This window comes from Notamacropus eugenii, chromosome 3, assembly GCF_028372415.1.
Source record: "Notamacropus eugenii isolate mMacEug1 chromosome 3, mMacEug1.pri_v2, whole genome shotgun sequence".
Taxonomy (NCBI): Eukaryota; Metazoa; Chordata; class Mammalia; order Diprotodontia; family Macropodidae; genus Notamacropus; species Notamacropus eugenii.
In genome coordinates this window covers 287,131,910-287,153,846 of record NC_092874.1, presented here as the reverse complement: position 1 = coordinate 287,153,846, position 21,937 = coordinate 287,131,910, and the positions used below count along the sequence as shown (strand labels likewise).

General features: G+C 40.8%; 1 protein-coding gene across 5 annotated transcripts in view; it reads right to left on the bottom strand.

The window, feature by feature from the left end:
- Positions 1-21,937, bottom strand: part of CHST11 (carbohydrate sulfotransferase 11) — a 398,541-nt gene that overhangs the window by 263,711 nt on the left and 112,893 nt on the right. Inside the window, exon 1 of one of the 5 annotated variants that reach the window (XM_072655792.1) lies at positions 10,576-10,718. The exons of 3 other annotated variants lie outside the window; for them this stretch is intronic. The gene's annotated coding sequence lies outside the window, so the exon portion shown is untranslated. Of the gene's footprint in view, positions 1-10,575; positions 10,719-21,937 lie in introns of those variants that run through there. One more of the 5 variants, XM_072655794.1, reaches the window with a different exon arrangement.

The following is a 21,937-nucleotide window of genomic DNA, read 5'->3' as shown; positions in this document are numbered from 1 at the left end:
CATAGTTGGTCATTGGTCAGCAGTCAGTGGGTGAACTGAATTCTAGAGAGTTGAACTAAGTTGTCTGAGGTAATATAGCTCCACAGCAGCTTGATGGAGAAGTAGATAGAGCACTGGCCTTAGAGTCAGGAAGACCCAAGCTCAAATCCAGCCTCAAAACATTTACTAGCTGTGTGACCCTGGGCAAGTCACTTAACCCCAATTGCCTCCCCACCAACCCTCAATGCAAAGACATCCAGGCTCTCCCCTTTCCTTGCAGCTTCTCCAATAAAAACCTTCCTGAGTTTGGGCTTTCTCTAAGGGCTTTTTACAGCTACTACCAATCTCACGGGTTATAATGAGGGAAATACTTTGTAAACCCCTTGAAAGCACTCTATAAACTCCAGATATCAGAGGAAGCCTAAGTACTAGTTGAAGGCAGAGTACACAGGGGCTTGGAATATCAAACAAAGGGGGAAAGTTACAAGCCTCCTCTGCATAGAAGAGTAGGTACCAGGTCTTCATTGAAATGTAAATGAAGCTGAACCAGCAAATTTAGTCTCTCCAGACCCATCTCTAGCTTCCAAGTCTCCGGTGTCAGCTTTCTTGTAAGAGAATCAAACCTGTCAGTAAGAAAGGATTTCTCTGAGTCTCCTCACCTCCCCCATGTCTCATTAGAATGCTCCTCAAGCCCTGGCCTGGCCAGCTTGACTGGCAAAGTCTCTACAGTGACTCAGGGTCCCTGGACCTCTTCTGCCCTTCCACAGTGTCTGGACCAGGATTCATCTCCAGGCTGAAGAAAAGAGATGCAGATGGACACAGAGGCAAAGTCTGTTGGGGAATAGGATCATAGAATCCTAGGAAGATTGGCCCTTTAAGTGTAGAAAGGGTCATAGGAGTACAGATTAAGAGCAGGAACATAGTACTAGAGATGGAAGGGAAGGGACTTGCCCAAGGTCACCAGGACTGGAACCTGGTCCTCTGACCTCAAATCCAGCACCCTTCCCCCTGTTCCATAGTGCCTCTGGGATCAAAGGGCTAGGAGCTGGAAGGGACCTTGATCTTTGAACGCTGATGTCCAATCTTTTCAGGCACATCCCTACTCTTTATGACCCCACTTGGGGTTTTCTTGGAAAAGATACTTCATTGGTTTGTCATTTCCTTCTCCAGCTCATTTTATAGATGAGAAAACTGAGGCAGAGTTAAGTGACTTGCCCAGGGTCACACAACTAGTAAATATTTGAAGCTGGATTTGAATCCAGGTTTTCCTGACTCCAGGTCCAGGATTCTATCCACTGTGCCACCTAGGTCTCTCTCCTTTAAATATATACATATGCATGTGTATATATACATATGTATATGTACGCACACAAATAGACATATTTGTATACACGTGTTTGTGTACATGTACACATATATACACAAATACATACATTTATATGTTTTGATAACTGTATTTCAATATCATTCATTTCCTTTGAAATCCTATGTATTTTACTTTCTGAATTTAAAAACATTATTCTGAATAGCCGTAGAATTCCCCATATTGCTAAAGATGTGCAGCACACAAAATAGATTAAGAACCACTGATGCAGAAGGTGCTGCCTGAGTTGTATCTTGAGGGAAGAAAAGGATTCTCCCAGGCAGGGGTGAGGGCAGAACAAGTTCCAGGCTTGGAGAGTGGCCAGTACAAAGAGACATAGGTAGGACATAAAGTGCTGAGTGTTATAAAAAAAAAAAAAAAAGGCAGTTTGGCCAATCCCAAAGTGCAGGAAAGGTAACATCCAATAAGACTGAAAAGACCATCTGGGAAACTACCTTGCATTCAAATGGTCTATTAAAAAGGGGGAGGAGGATCTAAGTCAAGCTTAGCATCTAAGGACTCAAAGCTAAAAAGGACCCTGGAGATTATCCTATCCAGCTCCCTTTGTTTTACAGATGGGGAAACTGAGACTCAGATGTTCACAGAATTTGGAGCTGGAAGGAATCTTGGAGATCCCTCAGTCTAACTCCCTTTGTTTTACAGATGGGCAAACTGAGACCCAAATGTTCATAGAATTTGGAGCTGGAAGGGATCTTGGAGATCCCTTAATCTCATTCCCTTTGTTTTACAGAAAAGTAAGCTGAGACCCAGAGGGCTGAAGGGGCTTTTCCCTGGGTCAGACAGATAAACTCAGGAAAGAAACAGAGTCAGGTTTCAAATCTCAGACTCCATATCCAGAACCCTTTCCCCTCCAGCACACTTGGGAACTAATAAACTCCAAGGGGTTATTTAGAAGGTTAAAGGCAAAGTGCTCTTAGGCTCTATTTTTAAAGAAAAGCTTTAATTAAGCTACCCCAGGAACAGAACCATATTCAGACCCCATTCTCTGGGGACAAAGCATCCAGATCTGCTCAAATTGGAGCTGGTCCATTTTATTGAGTCATCTTCTAAACAAGCAAAACAAACACTTAATTGATACCTATTTCACTACTTCAAGGATCAAGTATCTTTATTTTGCCAGTGTAGATCCCCTCCCTTGATTCAGATCACAGCCTCTAAAGTTTTAACAGATGGCTTCACAAGTGTTTTAAAAAATCATTTTGTGTCAAATTTTCTGGCTAACAGAGCTCCCAAAACTTAGTCAGGTTGGTCTTTGGTCACCAAATATACAATCCTTGGCTACAGCTCTGAGGCATCTCCAGCTGGGTAGAACCTGCTGTAACTAACATTCACTCTACTGACGTAGCCATGAAGAAATTTGTTCTTATGTTCAGAATGAGGCATGTATTTTTGTACACAGACAGGATTCTAATTCAGGCCTTACGATTCTGAGCTCAGCAATATTTCCACCAAATAGTGTAGTAAAGAGATGAAGCAGGATATGAACCCAGGACCTCTGACCGCAGCTCTTTCCCTAAATAATTGCAAGTTAAAATCTGGGCAGATTGTGTTTTTGTCATTAGGTACTATTTTTGAGAGACATCTTGGAGTAATGGATAATGAGTTGACCTCCAAGTCTGTAAGACCAGGATTCAAGGCTGTATGACTCTACAGAAGTCTCCAAGTCTTTAAGTTTCAGACAGCATCGAGTCTGCAAAGGAGAAAGAATTCCCCAGCTGGGAATTCCCTACACCAAGGAAATCTAAAATTCTGTCCAAAAAGAAAAACACTTGTTTTTTTCACCCAGCATTTCATTTTGTCCTTCTGATACACTTATAATTTTACGTATTATAGTTAAGTATGTCCATGTCTTATTCTCCTACTAGACTGTAAAAAAAAGCTCCATGAAGGCAGGAGCCATATCTCATCAGAAATTTGTACCTACCAGCGTTCTACATATAGCCGGCACTTTATGAGTGTTTGTTGTATTGCATAATACAAATAATTGAAATTATACACACACACACTGTAAGAAGAAGTTTTTATTGACACTCCTACACTCAGAGATTAGGCAATCTCCCCATGGTCACACAGCTAGTGTCAGAGGAATCTTTCTCACTCCAATTCTAAAACCCTGTTCACTATACCATGTCACCTTTACAATAACTTAGTTTGAAAAATGTGATGTTATCCCAAGATGGTAAGACTTAAATAAAGTCATGAGGGGTTTCCAAACAGGACTGGATGAAGTGAGTGGCCGGACGGGCAGAGAAGAAAGTCAAGCATCCCCAGAGAACAGGCTGCTTATTTAGCTTGCTTCTGAGAAAGAAAGGGACCCCTACCAGTGGCACCCACCTGTCATTACATGAGAAAGTTAATGACAAAGAAAATGGGGCTGGAAACTTTGTTTTTCAAGCCTCAGAGACAGAAAAGAAGGTAAAGTTCATCAAAACTCCCCATTTGCACTGGGGAGTAACTGAACTCCCCCCACTTTCCCTAAGAACTAAATCAAACTTAACAGCCAAATACAGACTAAAAATTTCCGAAAAAATCCAAGCCACCTTTCACATGACTGTGGACTTCTGACCAACCTTCATTTTAATTATTATTAAAAATATGGAGAGTTAATGGAAGGGAAGGGAACTCCTAGTATGAAAACTCCCTCCACCAATACAGGTCAACACCTGCTTTAAAATGTCTAGGCTTAAATCAAATCACTTGCTTTTTCAGGGAGGGGAAAAGTAAGGAAGGGAGGGAGAAAATTTAAATGGATAAAGTTGTCTTTACAAGTAATTGGGGAAAAAATAAAATATTATTTTTAAATTTCTAAGCTTAGACATTTGTCTGTGACTTGTCCAGGATTACTTAGCCAGTATAGCATGTGTAGAGATCTGAATTCAAAGACTTTCAGACTTTGATGGTAACTATCCACTGTACATTTGTGTGTGATTGTGTATGTGTGAGTGTGAGAGCGAGTGTGTGGGCACATTAGATTCCCTCTAGTCCTTAACTTTCCAAAAAACTCATGCAGTTCATTTTCCACACATTGGGGCCATGGCTTGAAGGGAGTTAAGTCACCACAGTTTCAGATAACAAAGTTCAAGGAATGAATGATAGTGGCGCTGCTATCCCAGCCCATAAGCTGCTATCCCACCACATCCCATGAGACAGGAAAACTTGAAACCTCTGTGGGATTGGATAAGGGCGAAGATCAATGCCAGGAGGGAAGAGATAGTACTGCCAGAAGTTGGGGAGCCTGGACCAAGAAGTCAAATATGAAGGAGACTGATAAGAGCCAGAGTCAGAGATAGAAGAGCTATAAAGCCTGGGATATCAGGGAGGAAAAGGGAAGGGGTGGGGGGGTGGGGGGCTTAGTGAGAAGTTTCCTGACCTAGCACTACAGATGTCTATCACTGAGAACAACGATGTAGGTCTCAGCGTCCCTAATGATCCTAGTTCCTGGCAAAACCTAATTGAAGAGTGAACACATGAAACTAAATTTGGATGGATCACCCTTCAGCAGGAAGCCTTTTCAGACTCCCTCTCCCAACTTCTAGAGTTCACTCTCCCTATTTTGTATATAGTGTATGTATTCTTTTTATATTTATAGTATATTTACTGAGACATCTGCCTCCTGTCTCTATCTTACGGTGGAAACTTCTTGAGAAAAAGGACAGTTTCATATTTTTGTATTTCTCTCCAGTACCAGACATCTAGTAGGTGCTTAATAAATGCTTATTAATTGAGCCTTTCTATAGACTGACTCTAAATCCAGCACTCAGTTCAATGGGCCACTGAGCTGTTTCTATTCAAAAGAAGGAAAAAAAGACCACAACACCCATCCTCTAAATGAAATTTACTCACAACCACATAAATGGAATGCCCAAGCAGAACATCTGCTAAATAAACACACATTTGGACTCTGCTTTTCTAAGGTGGGAAAAAACTAGCAATTTTTCTGCTAAAACACCAAAATCTGTGGAATTTAGAAGTAGATGGGACTTTAGAGATCATAGAATATTGGGATAAAAGGGATCTCAGAGGTCAGTTCATCTACCCTCCCCTCACCTCATTTAACGGATAAACTGATCCCATCCCTGACAGTGATTCTTCCTGTGACTCAAAGCAAGTCATTTCCTTTCCTGGGCCTCAGTTTCCTCATCTGTAAAACAAAGTTATCCTTTGAGGTTTTTTGCAGCTCTAGATCTATATTCCTGTGATGGATAAAAAAGAGGAGGAGAGGGGAGGCGAAAAAAGGGGTGGGAAAGAAAGAGAAAAGGGGGTTGGATCAGATGGTCTTTGGGGTCCCTTCCAGCTATAGATATACACTCCAATAATAATGCAGTCCAATTCAAACAGGACTCTTTCAAACAGAAAGAAAAAATAAACTCAAATGATCTCAATCAGTACATACAGCTTCAGGAATCAAGTACCAACATTTTATTAATGTATAGCCAGGGAATGAACTGAGCACCTCAATAGAGAAGGCTTTGTATGTCAAACAATAGCTTTTCTTCATTAGCATCTCTCCTGTATTGATTACAGAAGACACATTGTACAAACACTGTCTCCTCAGTACGGAGAGTAGAGCTGAGGAGTTTGTGAATTCCATAGCTGCCAATTCCCCATAGATTATGTTCTGCTCCACCCTCATTGATCTCAAAGGCTTTAACAAAACACAAAGGGGAAATGGGGGGAGAATGGCCTCCCCAGCCGTCAGCCAGCAATACCATATAAACAGGGAGCAGAAAAATCTGCTCCATCAGGAGTTGGAGCTAAAGTCACAATCTCCTCCTTATCTTCGACAGACTCAACCTATAAACAGCCACTCACATTCACCAAGCCCCACCCCCACCTCACTCTATCTCCTTTGCCTGGTTCAAAGGCGTCTATTGAGTTTTAGGGCAGCTCGGGAGGGGAGAAGACTGTGGCCCATTGTGGCCTGAAATGGAAGGAGGAATTTGGTTTAGATTGACCTTAATGGTCGAAAACCAGATAGACTTGTAAAAATTTTTGTGTATATCTCTTGCATAAACATTGCTGTGTAAGGTTTTGTTAAGCTGAAAACGAGTGTATAAATACATTGATACTGAACCAACTCAAACAAGCAGGCAGTAATGACTGGTTAATGACTACACAGAGCCAATTTGTTCTTGGACCATTTTGCTAAATCCTATGAACCTTCTTTTTTTTTAAAAAAAAAAAAGCTGAAGTGGAGGGGGAGGACAGAAGCTTCTGCTTGGATAAATGTCCCAAGACTGGTGAATTTTGCCCCCTTACCAAGACAAGGGGGTTTACCTGCAAAAAAAGGAACTACATTCATAACTGGGGTGGTAGACTGTGTGCGTTCCAGGGGTTGGGGGTGGGAAGTAAAGAGGGAGGAGATGGAGACATCACATTGAAATGGAAACAAGGGCATGATCTTGATGAATTATCTGATTCCTCTCTGGGCCTCAGTTTCCCCTCCTATAAAATGAAAGAGTTAGACTGGGAGATGTCTAACATCTTTTCCAGCTCTAAATCTCTAGGCTATGAAGTTTTATGAAGAAACATGCAGAGAAATATTTGAAGAAAGATGTTGACAAGCTGACATCTGAACAGAGGAAGGTGACCAAGGATGATGGGGAGGGGACCACGTCATAAGAGGATTAGTTGAGCCTGGAGAACGGAAGAGTTCATGGAAACACGACAGCTCTCTTCAAATACTTGAAAGTTTGTCGAGGGGGTGATTAGATCAGTACTGTTTGATTTCAGAGGGTAAAATATAGGGCTGGAAAAAGTTACAGAAAGGCACATTAGGTTCAAAGAGGGACAGCCAGGGTGCTTCGCCTGTGACATCAGGTGAAAGCCTCACAAGGAAAGCCTCCAAAATGTTAGGTGGACCCTCAATGGAAGACTCATGGAAGAGTTAGGGTTAGAGACAAGACAATTAAATACATAGCTGTATATTTATAAATAACTAACTAACCCTTTCTCTTCTGGACTACAGTCATACAGAATGGCCAGGCATGGATAGGTTATGATCAACATGAAGAAATATCCATATCAAGATATCACATAGTCATTTAAGGTTTTCCTTTTTTTTTTTTCTTGGAATACTTGAAAAGTTCAACTGCCTAGTATTTGCAGTGATCCCAAAGGGCAGTGGCCTGCTGTGTAAGGAAGTTTGTTCCCCCTGATTGGACCACTCATCACAGATGTTATATTCAGGCACAAGCTGAAAGAAATGGACTTTGGGACCATCCAATGCTGAGATTTTATGGAAAGTTCTAACACTCAGTGGGCCTGGTTAAGACATAAATGAGGGGGAGAAAACCTTTCGGTGCCCTTTCCATAGATTCATTTATTTATGCATTTATATGTATACGCATTGAGCATATATGTATATATAATTAAATTAATTAAAGCCATTGGAGGTTAAGTGACTTGCCCAGGCTCACACAGCTAGTGAGTGTCACAGGCTAGATTTGAACTGCTCAGCACTCTATCCATTGAGCCATGGCATATGCCTAGCATATAGTAGGTGCTTAATAAATGACCGATGATTGATTGGATTCTATTGTGGAACTCCATGGCCTGTGAGTTACCTTCCAGTACTACCTTCCTATCATTCCATGACTACCAAGGCTACTGAAAAAAGAAGGTGTCTTCTGCATGAAGTACAGAAGCCAGCCAAACACTGTAGTCACTTCATCTCTCCCAGAACCTAGTACAGTGTAGGTGCTTAATAAAAGGTTGTCAAGTGGAAGGCACTGGAAGCCCAGGCTCCTTGGAGAACTGCCTCATCTGCTTGTCATTGATTCAGAAGCAACATCTGCTCCCACTCTCCCTCTCCTCTCCTCGAATCCCTCCACCCCAGGAATCTCTCTCACACCTGTTCACTCCCTCGTCTTTCTGCTTTCCCCTTCACTTACAACAGGACAGTTTCTCTGAAAATTCATTCTTGAATCCAATACCACATACCTTCAGAGGCTTTACTACTAAAACTCTGTTGATCTGACTCAGTCACCATTTCTTTTGAAGGTGACAAAGAGAGGGTTTTGGAACTGTCCCAGAGACCTGATGCCTTTATCCTGGACAGCTGCCTTCCCAAGGACTCCATTCTCACTTCCAGACTCCTTAAGTCCAGTAACAGTTTTGTCTAAGTTTTCAGGCCAAACCTCAGGAAAGCCAGCTGTAAATCATTTTCTCTTCCCTCCTCCCCCACACCTCCCTCATCCGTCACTGGCCATTCTAAGGAAAGGCTTGGCAAAGGAAGAACAAGTCAGCTCCAAGACTAGATTTCTCCCAGAACTGTTCTGAAGGACTGCCCTCTCTGTCCTCCCCGCCCTCCGCTGGGCTGTGCTTGTCCTGCTGGGTTCCCATCTTTTGATGGATGGCTCTGTCCAGCCCAGGGGGAGCAGCACATGGCAATTCGAAACTGTGCTACTCTACATTCTGTCCTGCAGGCTAGTGACCTTGACTTCCAACCTTGGCTCCAAATTAATCAAAGTACAACCCCATCTTCCTCTCTAAAAGCTTAGCGATCACAATGCAGTAGAATAAATGTCTACACCTGGAGTCAAAAGTCTTGAGTTCAGACCAAATGGCAAGATTCACAGAGACTACTTGCAATCTTTAATGCAACCTGGCAGTATATTCTTTCACCCTGAGCTTTGTGGGGATGTCCAATGAGATAAAGGAGATCAGTCAGTAAGCATTTATTAAGCACCTATTATGTGCTAGGTACTTATTAGATGCTGGAGAGACAAAGAAAAAAAAAAAACAGTCCCTGCTGTCAAGGAGTGTACCTACTAATGGAGGAGACATCTATCTATACATACACGTGTATGTACACTGTTTTTTTCTAAATATAGAGAGAATATACATATATATTCTATATATAATATATATTACTATATATACTAATGTAATAATATATTACTATATATGCTATATATAGTGATGTAATATATGATAATAGCATTTCTATAATAATTTAAGGTTTGCAAAGTGCTTTATGAATATCATTTCATTTTGTTTCAGATGATAGGTATATCCTATATCTGCTTACTGTCTCAGGAATGGGGGAGATGAGGGAAGGGAGATTTAGGAATCAAAACTAAAAAAAAAAATCAAATGTTTTGACAAAAGTTTAGCATGTAAAGGGGGAGAAATAAAATATACTAAAAAATTATTTCATTTAATTTTCACAAAACTCTAGAAGGTAGGTGCTATTATGATTCCTATTTTAAATACATTTTTAAAGGCACCACAACAGCCCTGTGAGGTAGGTGCTGCTGCTAATCTCATTCTATAGCTGAAGAAACTGAGGCAAACACAAATTATGTGGCTTAGCCAGAGTCACACGATGAGTTTAAGAGGCTGGGTTAGAGTAACAGAGCTTCTTATTCAGCTCTCTGCTTAGGAGACAGATTTGGGGGCTTCAGATGATGTCAATGAACATTTCCCAAATGCAGAGCAAAAACAGCTATCAATCAGGGAGATTGACAACCTTGAGTCCCAACAGAATATGTGAATCTGGAGGATACACTATACCAATGAATGGAATTTGGAATCCAGAAAAAAAAATCAGGATTCAAATCTGAGCCCCAAAGCTTACTTGGACCTCTTCACCTCTGTTTGCCCACCTCACAGGGGTGTCATGAGGACTGTAGAAAAATAATGTTTATAAAATGCTTTGTAAACCTTAAAATATCAAATACATGTTTGCTAGAAAGATCATAGATGTGGAGTTGGGAAGGAACCTCAGAGGCTCTCTATTCCAACTTTATCATTTAAGACATGGGGAAACTGAGGCCCATGGAAGTTGTGGCTTGCCTAAGAATCAGAGGTGAATTAAAAATTAAAATATAATTTTAAATTAAATTTTACAAATTTAAATTAAATTTAATTTTTTTTTAATTTTAGTTAAAATAACTAAGTAACAAATTGAATTTTTTAATAAATGAAAACTTTGCATTTCCAGTAAAAACATCAGGGGTGAAGTAGAGGAAAGACATGGGTAACAGCATTTTGTTTGTGTGTTTAAAGGAACTTTAGTAACTCTATGACTGATTAGCCTGTCAAAAAGCTGCCACATTTACTGACCCCCTATGATCAACCTAACCACAGAGAGAGAGAATTCATCCAAGTCTTAGTCAGCCTTCAGTCTGGTCCTAGGAGCACAAGAGCCCACCCACCCTCATGAGGTCTCACTCCTCCAACCCCCAGACCATGATGTCATCACTTACTGTAGACATTCCTGGAAGGCTCCTCGATTTTTCTCCCCTCCTTTAGGACAGAGCTAAGAAATCCAACTTCCCTTTGATCACCTACTTTCAGAACCAGCTTTTCAGGATCTGAGAAAGCACTCCTAACTCCAGGTTATTATGTTAGTAGCAAACACCTGCCCTGAGTCACAGCGGGAATCAAAGGGGCTATTTAACCCTGGGATGAGCAAAGGACAAATATAAAACCTTCATGGTGATATCATTCAGAATGGAGACCCTGTTCTGCAGGCATTTCCCCTTGGCTTATTCCTAGAACCACCAGGGCACCATTTGTCCAACTCTGCTGTGACTAGTATGTAGCTTTCAATTCTACTTTCCCCACACTCACTCTGTCCTATGAGTTATACAGGAATGAACAGCTAAAGACTTAATGATGAAATCCTGGGTTATATGGAATGTCTCTCTGAAAGAGGAGAAAGATGCAGGGGGAAATACAGGCAATGTAAAACAAAATATATATTAGTAAATTTATTTTTCAAAAAAGAGTTAATGAGACACCAATCATTTTGATGAGAGAAAAGAATCCAACAACAGATAGCCAGTTATACAGCTGATCATACACCATCAATAGCCAACACTACCCAAGACAAAGCAAAGAGATAGGAAGCAGATTCTGACGGAAGACTACGGCTTGGCTGAAGGTCAAGCTGTCTAAAGCTTGGCAGCCAGACAAATGGACCCTTGACAGCTTTGGTCTCTGAAGACTCTAGGATACATCTTCAAATTCTTCAGACAAGAGACATAGAGACAGGTTCTTTCAGCAAGAAGAATTCTAATTTTTAGTGGAAGGAATCCCATACGATCATACATCTGAGATCCAATCCTTTCATTTTAGAGATGAGGAAAATGAGACCCATAGAGTTTAGGTGACTTAATAAAAGTCATAGAAGCATATATTTCGAGCTGGAAAGAATCTCAGAGGCCATTTTAGTCCAATACCATGATGAAACTAAAACCCAGGGAGGATGCTGGATAGAGGAAATGTTTGTATCATATATGTGCCTGGCACATAGTTATTGTTGTCATTTCAGTCGTGTCCAACCCTTCATGACCCTATTTTGGGGTTTTCTTGGCAGAGATACTAGAGTGGTTTGCCATTTCCTTCTCCAGTTCATTTTACAGATGAGAAAACTGAGGCAAACAGTGTTAAGTGACTTGCCCAGGGTCACCCAGCTAGGAAGTGTCTGAGGCTACATTTGAACTCAGGTCTTCCTGACTCCATATCTGGAGCTCTATGCACTGCACCACCTAGCTATCTTTGATAAATTTAATGCAATAAACTTAATATATACCTTTTTTAAAAAAAAAAATCTACATGCAACAGTAATTCATGGCTTCATGTGCAATGCTCCTTTTCCGTTCTTTGACTATGAAAATGTTCATGTTTATCCAGGTTCTAATAAAAATATCAAATAAAATTCTTCCCTCTTGCTAGCTCCAAAAGAAGAATTTAAGGACTAAAATAACTCCCTTCCTTCTCCAATAAAAATGTTAAATAGTTCCTAAGAGAAGTACTTTAAACAATGCTATCAATGGCTAAGAGACCATTTAGGGCAATGATTAACTCTGTCTTTGAAATGAGATCTTGACTTTCTGCTCTCCAGTTGGTTTGAGCGATCTCTCTGGAAAATCATTGAAAGATGAGTTAATATCCAGAGACTGTGAAACTCAGATAATCCAAGCAATGGATCGTTTTCAAAGAAGTTTCTTTGAGAGCTCCACTCTGGTTGTGATAATTAGACAATTCTGAATTCTTGAAAGGTCACAAGGAGTTAACATTTTTCAAATCATTAATTTGCATATGTCTCTGCCCTTCCAACCCGTATTCCATTTTAAACAAATACCCCATCACCACTACTAGTTCAAGATTTCATGAATTTGTCATCAGAAAATCAGCAAGAAGGACAGTTTGTATCCCCCTTCCAATCCGCCATCTTCACTGTTGCCAAATTCATCATCCTAAAGAACAGGTCTGGCTGAGATACTCCTGTGCTCATGAAGTTTCTGTGACTCCCTAGTATCTTTAGGAAAAAATGCAAAGTCCTTGATTTGGCCTTTAAAGACCTTCGCAGCCTAATTCTAGCCTATATTTCCAGACTAATTAGCCATTGTTCCTCCTCACTTGCTCTTTTCTCAAGCTAAACTTACATACTCAGCGTTTCCCAAGCATAACATTCCATCTCCCAGTTTTACACTCTTGCTGAGTCTGTCCCCCACACCTGAAATACTTTCCCTTTCCACACCTGCCTCTTGGAACCAATAGCTCCCCACAAGCTACAGGTTAAGTGCCACATTCTAAAAGGAACCAGAGAGGTCATTTTTTCCATTTTACAAAGGATGAAACTGAGGCCCAGAGAGAGATTGTAGGATCATAGATTTAGAGCCAGAAGATCATCTAATCCAACTCTCTCCTAGCAGCTGTGTGGTGCAGTAGAGAGAGCACTGGACTGCGAGTCAGAAAGATAAAAGTTCAAATGTGGCCTAAGACACTTACCTGGGCAAGTCATTTAACCTCTGTTTGCCCCAGTTTAGCCTATGTAAATGGAGATTATAAGAGCACCTACCTTCTGAGGTTATTGTGAGGATGAAAGGAGATAATAACTGTGAAGTGTTTAGCATAGTCCCTGGCACATAGCAAGCATTATATAAATGTTAGCCATTATTGTTATTATCATTTCAGATGAGGAACTGAGACCCAGAGAGATTAAGCTACTCAGGCAGAAAGGAAGGTGGGATTTGAATCTCAGCCCTCTAACTACAAATCCCAGTAGACAATGTAGTAATGAGCCGACTGGCAGTCCCAAGACAGTCCATGGCAGCAGAGCCTGTGCTCAAAACTTTCCATACGGCTTATGCTATTGGGTGCAATCAATGAATTGGTTGGTTTTGCCAAAATGTTTTTCTCTCTTCTTTACTTTTTAATCTTTCTTAAAAGATGACTGGGGAGGCAATTCAGAAATGAATGTGATGTAAAAACAAGAGAGATCAATTTGTAAAAAGCATTCCAGCTTGGCAGAACTTGTCAGCGCTTGCGTTCCCCTGGCAGTACCTTCAGGAGCTCAAGGTTATCTCCACCCAAGGATGAGGAAGTAGAGGAAGGCTTTATTGAAAGCTGAATATCTCATTTTCTGGGACGGTCCTAGGCTCAGGAAGCATGGCACAATGAAAAGAATGACTGATGTGGAATCAAAGGACCTGGCTTCAAATCCCAGCTCTACCACTTACTACCCAGCTAATCTAATTCAGATCATTTCACTATGCTAAGCCCCAGTTTCCTCATCTGTAAAAATGAAGGAGTTGGAATAGATGAAGTCTTCCACTTCTAATTCTGATGCTACCTGTGTGATTCTGGGCAAGTCATTGAACCTCCCAGTGCCTCATATTCCTCATCTGTAAAATGAGCTGGAGAAGGAAATGGCAAACCACTGCAGGATCTCTGCCAAGAAAACCCCAAATGGGGTCACGAAGAATTGGACACAGAAGAAATGACTGAACATCAGCCACAGAAAGCTCTAAATCTATGAGCCTGTAACCTGTAATGTCGCTTCTCTCTAGGCCCCAGTTTCCTTATCTGTGAAATGAGGATATGGAACTAGATTGGTCACTAAACACATTACCAACTCTACATCTTTCATTCTATGATATGAGAGGATGGGTGAGGGAGGTTCCTTCGCCAGATTATATATTATCCCTCTAAGAAATTACATCAGGATTGAACTGGGTGCAAGGACTTCTTCTTTCTTTGGTGAGGCAGGGGACTATGGAGCTGGAATGCCACACATACCATTGGATCAGTCAATGTGTCAACTGGTTTTGCTGAAATGTGTTGTGGCAACTGTTACCTTTGCTCTAAGAAAAGTCCCCATGGACAGGAGAAAGAGGAGATGTATATTCTGAAATGAATGCAATTAAAAGAAAGATTTATTGATGCCTTTCATTTTACAAGAAAGAATTGGAGAAAGCTAACATGGTGTAGGGATAAAATATAGACCAGGAGTCAGGGAGACCTGCCTGAATCTTACCTCTGATAATTTTTAGCACTGTAATTGTGGGCAAGGCATTCATTCAACTTCCCAGGGCCTCACTTCCCTCATCTATAAAATTCATAGGATAATATCCGGAGTATACATTTCCCTGGGCTATTGTAAGGCACAAAAGATAGAATGGATATAAAAACAAAAGGGTAAACATGGTTTTAAACAGCTTGGAGAAAATGCCAAGTATTTTCGGAAAGTCTATATTGTGTGGTGTAGTGGGTAGAAAGCCAGCCTTAGAGTCAAAAAGATGAGTTCAAGTCCAGACCCTGAGACTATGTGACTGGCTGTGTGACTCTGGGCAAGTCACTGAATGTCTCAGAGCCCTGGGCCATGAGTCCAAGCTTCAAGGAGAGTACAGATCTGGGAGGGAGTTCCTCACCAAAAACTCCCTGAAGCAATGACAAAATTCCAAGACCAATTTTTTAAAACTGGCTTCCCCCCTCAACAATGGGGGGAGGGGGTAGACTATAGATACAGAATGAGACATACATTCCAGACATGGTCAATGTGATGATTTCATTTGCCTAACTGTACTTCTGTGTTACAAAGCAGGGTTCCATTTGAGAAGGAGGGGAAGGGAGGAAAGGAGTGAGTCATTGGGAAGTCACAGCAATACTTTTTCAAAAGAGTATTAAGGAAACATTTTTTAAAAGAACGCATTGTTCATGGTTTGCTTTTAAAAATCAAAGATCTCAAGAAAAATGGGATGAAAGGAATAAAATATCTGTAACCAAGATTATAGATGGGGCAGCTCAAGGATTTCAGGAAAGGAAAAATTTAAAACTAGGGAAGAACTTAGAGATTCTCCTTTTTGTTTTTCCAGAGGACTCAATTCTCAGATGGGGAAAGTAACCACCCAAGGTCACATGGATAGTAAATGTCAGAAATAGGAACTGAACCAGTGTCCTTTCATTCCAAATACAACCCTCTTTAGATCCAAGGGAAACATTAGTCCCGATGTTGGGAACTGTCCAAAAGAGATTGAGTCACTGAAGCTTCACGCTAAAGAATAAAGAGGCAGGGGAGTATGGGAAAGAAACTATTCAATCCAACAGTGAGCATTTATTAAACCCCTACTGTACACCAGGCACTAGCTAGGTGCTGAAATAAAGGAAAATGAAATATGCCCTATTGTTTAAACACCAGCCTCCTCCTTCTTCCAATCCCTTCCCCCCTCCTTTTACTGTTTGAACAGAAAGTAGAATCTTCTGTGAGCCTGAAGACTAGAAGGTTCCTTCAATATAATAAAAGCTCATTAATTCAGGAACCTGGATAATTCAAGTGGTGCATAATTGATTTTCATCAAGTAATAAGTTCAACATAATCGTCTCTGCATGTCTTCTGAGCCTCACTCAAGAGAAAGTATTCTGCTTCAAAAACCACTGCCTTTTTCCAAAAACAAAGGCATCCTTCCACGTGCCTTCTTCCTAAAACTAGCACTAAACTTTCACAGACACAAGAGCCAAAAAGATTTATATATCTATGAGACATTATTTAAAAACATGGGACTATTGTTGCATGGCTGTAGTAGGGGAGGGGAAAACCTCTCTAGTTTGGGATGAGGGTAGAGATAAACTTTTCTTAAGACAGGCTTGCTTCTCTGGAGACAAACATCTTCTTACTGCACCGACTTTTTGTTTTGTTTTGTTTTTGTGTCATTTATGCATGGAAACTCCCATGCTAAAGTTGGCTCTTCTCCTTGCCTATGGTTGGGTTAGAAGACCAAGGAAACAGGCCTGATACACACCCTCCCATCTCCCTATAAAAGTCTCTGTCCTAGCCTATATTACCAAGCAACCAGCGATCTAGATGTTCCCGTACCAAAGCAGGAGGGGGACCAAAGTGTGGCATCATTTGAGTCAGGAGTGCATCTCTCTCTGTGTTGCCCTCTTCCTGTTTCCAGGTGTTTCAGGTTAAGTCATAAATTTTCCCAGGTGCAAATAAAAACGTACCTGAGTTAAAGCACCTCCCAAGGTTGTTGTGAGAATCAAATGAGAGGCTTAGCACCTTGCTTGGTATACAGTAGATGCTTTAAAATGTTTATTTCTTTGTTTCCTCTTTTCTCTAAGACTATAATTTTAGAGAAGGTAATGACCTACATTGGTTAGTGTTTCCTCACCTTCAAGTGAGGAAATTACTGAAATCTCAAACCCAGTCCCCCTTCCTATCACTCACAAAGAATTCTACTCTTAGGTGAAATCTCTGTTTCTCACATGCTTGTGGTTGTTGTTGTTCAGTCCTATCCAACTCTTTATGAGCCCATTTGGGGTTTTCTTGGCAAAGATACTAGAGTGGTTTGTTATTTCCTCCTCTAGCTCATTTTACAAATGAGGAAACTGAGGCAAACTGGATGAAGTGAGTTGCCCAGAGTCACACAGCTACTAAGGTTCTAAGACTGTATTTGAACTCAGGAAGATGAAACTTCCCAACCACAGGTCTGGCACTCTATCCACTGCACCACTGACTACCTGCCCTTTCTTGGATAGAGTACCTCTCTTTTCACATCTGTAAAATGGGATTCTGTGGAATTTAAGTGTTAATACAGTCTTAACTCAGCAAGTTTTATCAAGGACACTTATTGAGAGGGAGGAAAAAACAAAAGATCAGGACCAAGCGGCCAAGCCTCTAGTCATGGCTCTGCTATTCACTAGGTTTGGGGGGCAGGGAGAATCCCTTAATTTTAACTCCACTTTTCTGAGGTCACAGGCAACATAATTATCTCATGGGAAGACTGTGGATCTAGAGTTATGGTTCAAATCCCAACTCTGAGACCTTCTACTTACCTACCTGCAAGTCATTTCACCCCTCCCCACCACCAACCCCAACCTGGGGCTTAGTTTTCTCTTCTGTAAAATGAAGGAGTTGGATTAGATGATTTCCAAAGTTCCTTCCTGCTCTAAATCTAAGACCTCTAACCACTGTGATAGGCCAATAAGAAGTCAGAGCACGAATCTATCATAAGTGATAGAGAAATATCTCAATGTAAGTGACAGATATGTCCAGATGAATCAATAGCAATCATCTTTGTATGCAGACAGTACAATATCTAAAGTCACACTGTGTAGAAAGAGCAGAGGACCACAATGGGAAAATGGTCAAAGGAAAATTGGAAAAAAATCCACAAATTGTTAATAATAGCTTGAAAAATGTTCAGCCTCACTAATAATCACAGAAATGCAAATTAACACAAGCCTGAAGTAGTGTCTCACATCCAAAGTTAAAAAAAAAAAAAAAGCTGGAAAAACCAATGGTCCAAGGGGATAGGTTTAAATTCTGCATCTCATCAAGGTCACTTGTACGACCTTCAGCAAGTAACTTAACCTGCCTGACCTCAGTTTTCCCCATTTGTGTAGGGATGGGGTAGACTAGAAGGTCTCCAGAATTCAGTGATCAGTAGGAAGCTGTAGAGTGAAGATCCAAATTCAGGCCTCTGACTACATTATAATATAGGTGAAATATACCTATAAGGTGATATTGACCAGACAGACTGACAGGAAATCTGTCTTTTCTTTTTCTCCAAATACATTTCTCAAAGTGGGAGCTTTGCTGATTACTGTCCTAGTGTTTACCATGAAAATAAATCTTCACCTAGAATTTATTAAAAAGGGTTCAAATATGTGTTCCTAGAGTCTCAGCCTTCTCCTTCAAAGATAAGAGAGTACACACTATAATAAACAAGCTAATAACGTACAAATGTCAGTTCTTAGAAAAGAAAATCTCTTCATAGGAGAAAAAAAAGACACTGAAAAGCTTGTTTACTCCCCAAATTCCTGTGGCATTCAGCCAAAGGGTCTTATGTGTTCGTTCATTCTCTCTCTCTCTCTCTCTCTCTCTCTCTCTCTCTCTCTCTCTCTCTCTCTCTCTCTCCCTCTCTCTCTCTCTCTCCCTCTCTCTCTCCCCCTCTCTCCTCTCTCTTTCTCATACGTACACACACATACACTCTCCTGAAATGTTTCACTCATGTTTAGTGGAGATAACCCTGAATTTGGAGTTCAAGAAATTCAGCTGGAATCATTATTAGTTGTACAACATTGAACAAGTCATTTCTGTTCTCTTGGAATGTTTCCTCATCTCAAAATTGAAGAGATTCACATATTGAAAGCCATAAGGTACCATAGACTCCAACCCTCCTTGTTTTATACTTGAAGAAATAGAGGCAGAGAGAGGTCAAATGATTTAGATCACAAAGTTTAGAGCTTAGAAGCAATCTAGCCTAACCTTCTCATTTCACAGATGAGGAAACTGAGGCACAGAGAGGTCAACTGATTTATAATTGCACACATCTAAAACTATAAGGAACCAGTGTAATCCCCTTATTTTACAGACAAAGAAACTGAGATCCAAGAAGGTTAGGGGAAGGGCTCATGGTCACACAACTGGTAGATGATGGAACCAGAATTTGAATCCAGGACCTCTAACTCCAAATACTGTCCTCGAAGAGGGAAGGGACCTTACAGATGATCTCCAAGATCTCTTTCAGTTTGAAATCATATGTTTCTACAACCTGGTGGTAGAGTGGCTGTCTTGGAGAGCCTTGGAGGGAAACAATACAGATGTTTTGGATGAATTTTATTTATTTAATAATTATTCACATCTTACCTATGGTGAGTTTCAGAATCACAAGGTTGGAAGGGACCTCAGAGGTCACAGAGTTCAACTCATACCTGCACAAGAATCCTCTCAATTAATCCCTACCAAGTAATCAGAGGTTTCTACTTCCTACTCCATCTCTGGAAAACACTAATTATTAGCAATTGTTTCATTCCATCAAACCTAATTCTACCTTCTGCCAACTTCCACTCTCTGGGGACATAAAAAGAAGCAAAAGACAGAGCCTGTTCTCAAGGAACTTGCAATCTAGTAGATTTCAGAGTTGGAAGAGATCTCATTAGTGATCTAGTTCTACACATACCCTAAAGGGTATTGACTAGATCTTCTCTAATTGACCCACAATCCACACTCAAATATCTAACACAAGAAAACTAAACAAAAACGTGTTTAAAAAAAACCCTAGGATTTGTGTGATTATAGAAGATAGGAAGTTCTCTAGTCAACTCTGGGATTTTAGAGATGCAACATAATATAGTAGAAGAAGACTGGATTTAGAATCAGAGAAGCCACATTCAAATCCCTACTGTGCTACTTTGTGTGACTTGGAACAAATCATGTCACCAATCTGGGTATCACTACCTTCATAGAAAATAAGGGCACTGGACCAGAGGACCTTAGAGGTCCCTTCTGGTTCTAAATCTTCAAGCCCAAGTCACGTTCCCCTCCATGGACCTCAGTTTCCCCATCTGTATAATAACAGACTTGGATTAGCTAACCTCTGAGGGCCTTCCAGCTCAAAATCCATGGTCCTTCTCAAAATTGTCTCCAACAGTACACTGGATCCTCTTATTTAATGTTCTTATTTGTGCTTTTTAAAACATGACACCAACTTTCAAACATTTTTCTTCCACAAAAGCCAAGTGATTCAGCAAGATTGCTTGCAATTTATATACATCTGTTGAAATATATGGATGAATAATTATCTTTCCCTTGAAGAGAAAATCTAAAGGTCAAGCTGAGAGTGATTTTCATCACCAGATATAGAAGAAGAGACATATCAAAGAGCAATTCAAAATGGGAAGGGAAGAAAGCATGGAAGGATCTCTAAAGGCTAGGGAAAATCCAGCTGTGTCTCTGCTTCTCCCACAAACCAGTTCAGATTTCAGTCGGGGTCTGATCTGTCTTTCTCCTTGCCCTAGAAAGGGACATTTAGCCTGGGGTCCTTGACCTTTTCTTTTTTAAAAAAAATCTTAATAATTGTATTTCTTTGGTGGGGGGAGGCAATCGGGGTTAAGTGACTTGCCCAAGGTCACACAGCTAGTAAATGCCTGAGGCCAGATTTGAATTCAGGTCCTCCTGACTCCAGGACCAGTGCTCTATCCACTGTATCACCTAACTGCCCCTGATAACTGTAATTTGATATAATCAGTTTCCTTTATGATGCTACTTATTTTATTTTAGGCACTTGAAAACATATTCTCAGAACTCTCCATGGGTTTTACCAGCCTGACTGCCTAAGGGGTCTATGGCATAGAAAACGTTAAGACCATCTCTCAGGGATTCTGAGATGGGCTAGTGAATAATAACAGTTAACACATTTCTCTAATGCTTTAAGATTTGTCAAAAGCTTTTTCTCACAAGCTAAGACTGAGAAATATTATTCTCTCCATTTTAGAGATAAAAACAAAATCTAAGGCTTAGACAGATTAAATGACTTGTGTGGGGTCACCCATCTAGGGCAAGAGGAGGCCTTCAGAAGCCAAACCCAGCACTCTGTCCACTCTCAGTCACAATAAGGGTAGGGATGGGACTTTCTTCCACCTTTTCGCATCTCCAGAGGCTAGCATGGTGGCTGGCGCACAGTAGATACTTCATAAAATCCTGATGAATGGTTGAAGTGACTAATCATCCCTTCTAGATGTGCAGTGTCACAAGACCACTGGTTCTTGGGAGTCCAAAGGCCTGGACTGGAAACCCAGACCCACTGCTCCAGACTTGAATAGCCTTGAATACCCTTTGTCTTTGCTTAGGCAAAAAAACTAAAAAAACCTGATCTGAGAAGCAGAGCTAATAGAAGCATGTTCTCACAGAGACAGGGAAAAGAGTAGGAAGGGACCTCAGATGTCATGACATCCAAATCCATTTTACAGATGAGGGCTGGTGAGCTAAAATGACAGTCATAAGTGCATAGGCTAATAGGTTCAGAACTGAAGGAACATGGGAGTTCATGGGGTCCAATTCCATCACTTGACAGATGAGGTTCAGAGTTGAGATGACTTGCCCAAGGTCACACAAGTCGTAAGTGATCAAGGAAGAATCTGAATCCATGTCCTCTGACTCCCACATCACTGCTTTTGCCCCTAGCCTACACTGTCTCTCAGGAGGAAAGGATCAATGATGTTAGAAGGTGATGTCTTGACTTGCAAGTGAATTGGATTTAAGTGAAGCAGGCAAAGAAAAGGGAAAGAAGGGAGAGATTTTGGATCCTTTTTGTCTTCCAGACTAACGTCATCACCAGCATCATTTCCTCACATCGAGGAAACTCCCTCTACCAATTTAGAAACCGAGAGGTTTAGAGAGTTTTCTGGTACACCAACTGATCTGTCTAGATCATGGCCAAAATATATCAGGGACATGACTTAAACCTGGCTCTTCATGATTTCCTGACTTTCTGTCCACCATTTCACATTGATTCCCCCATTTAACAGATGGGAAAACTGAAGATTGGAGACAAT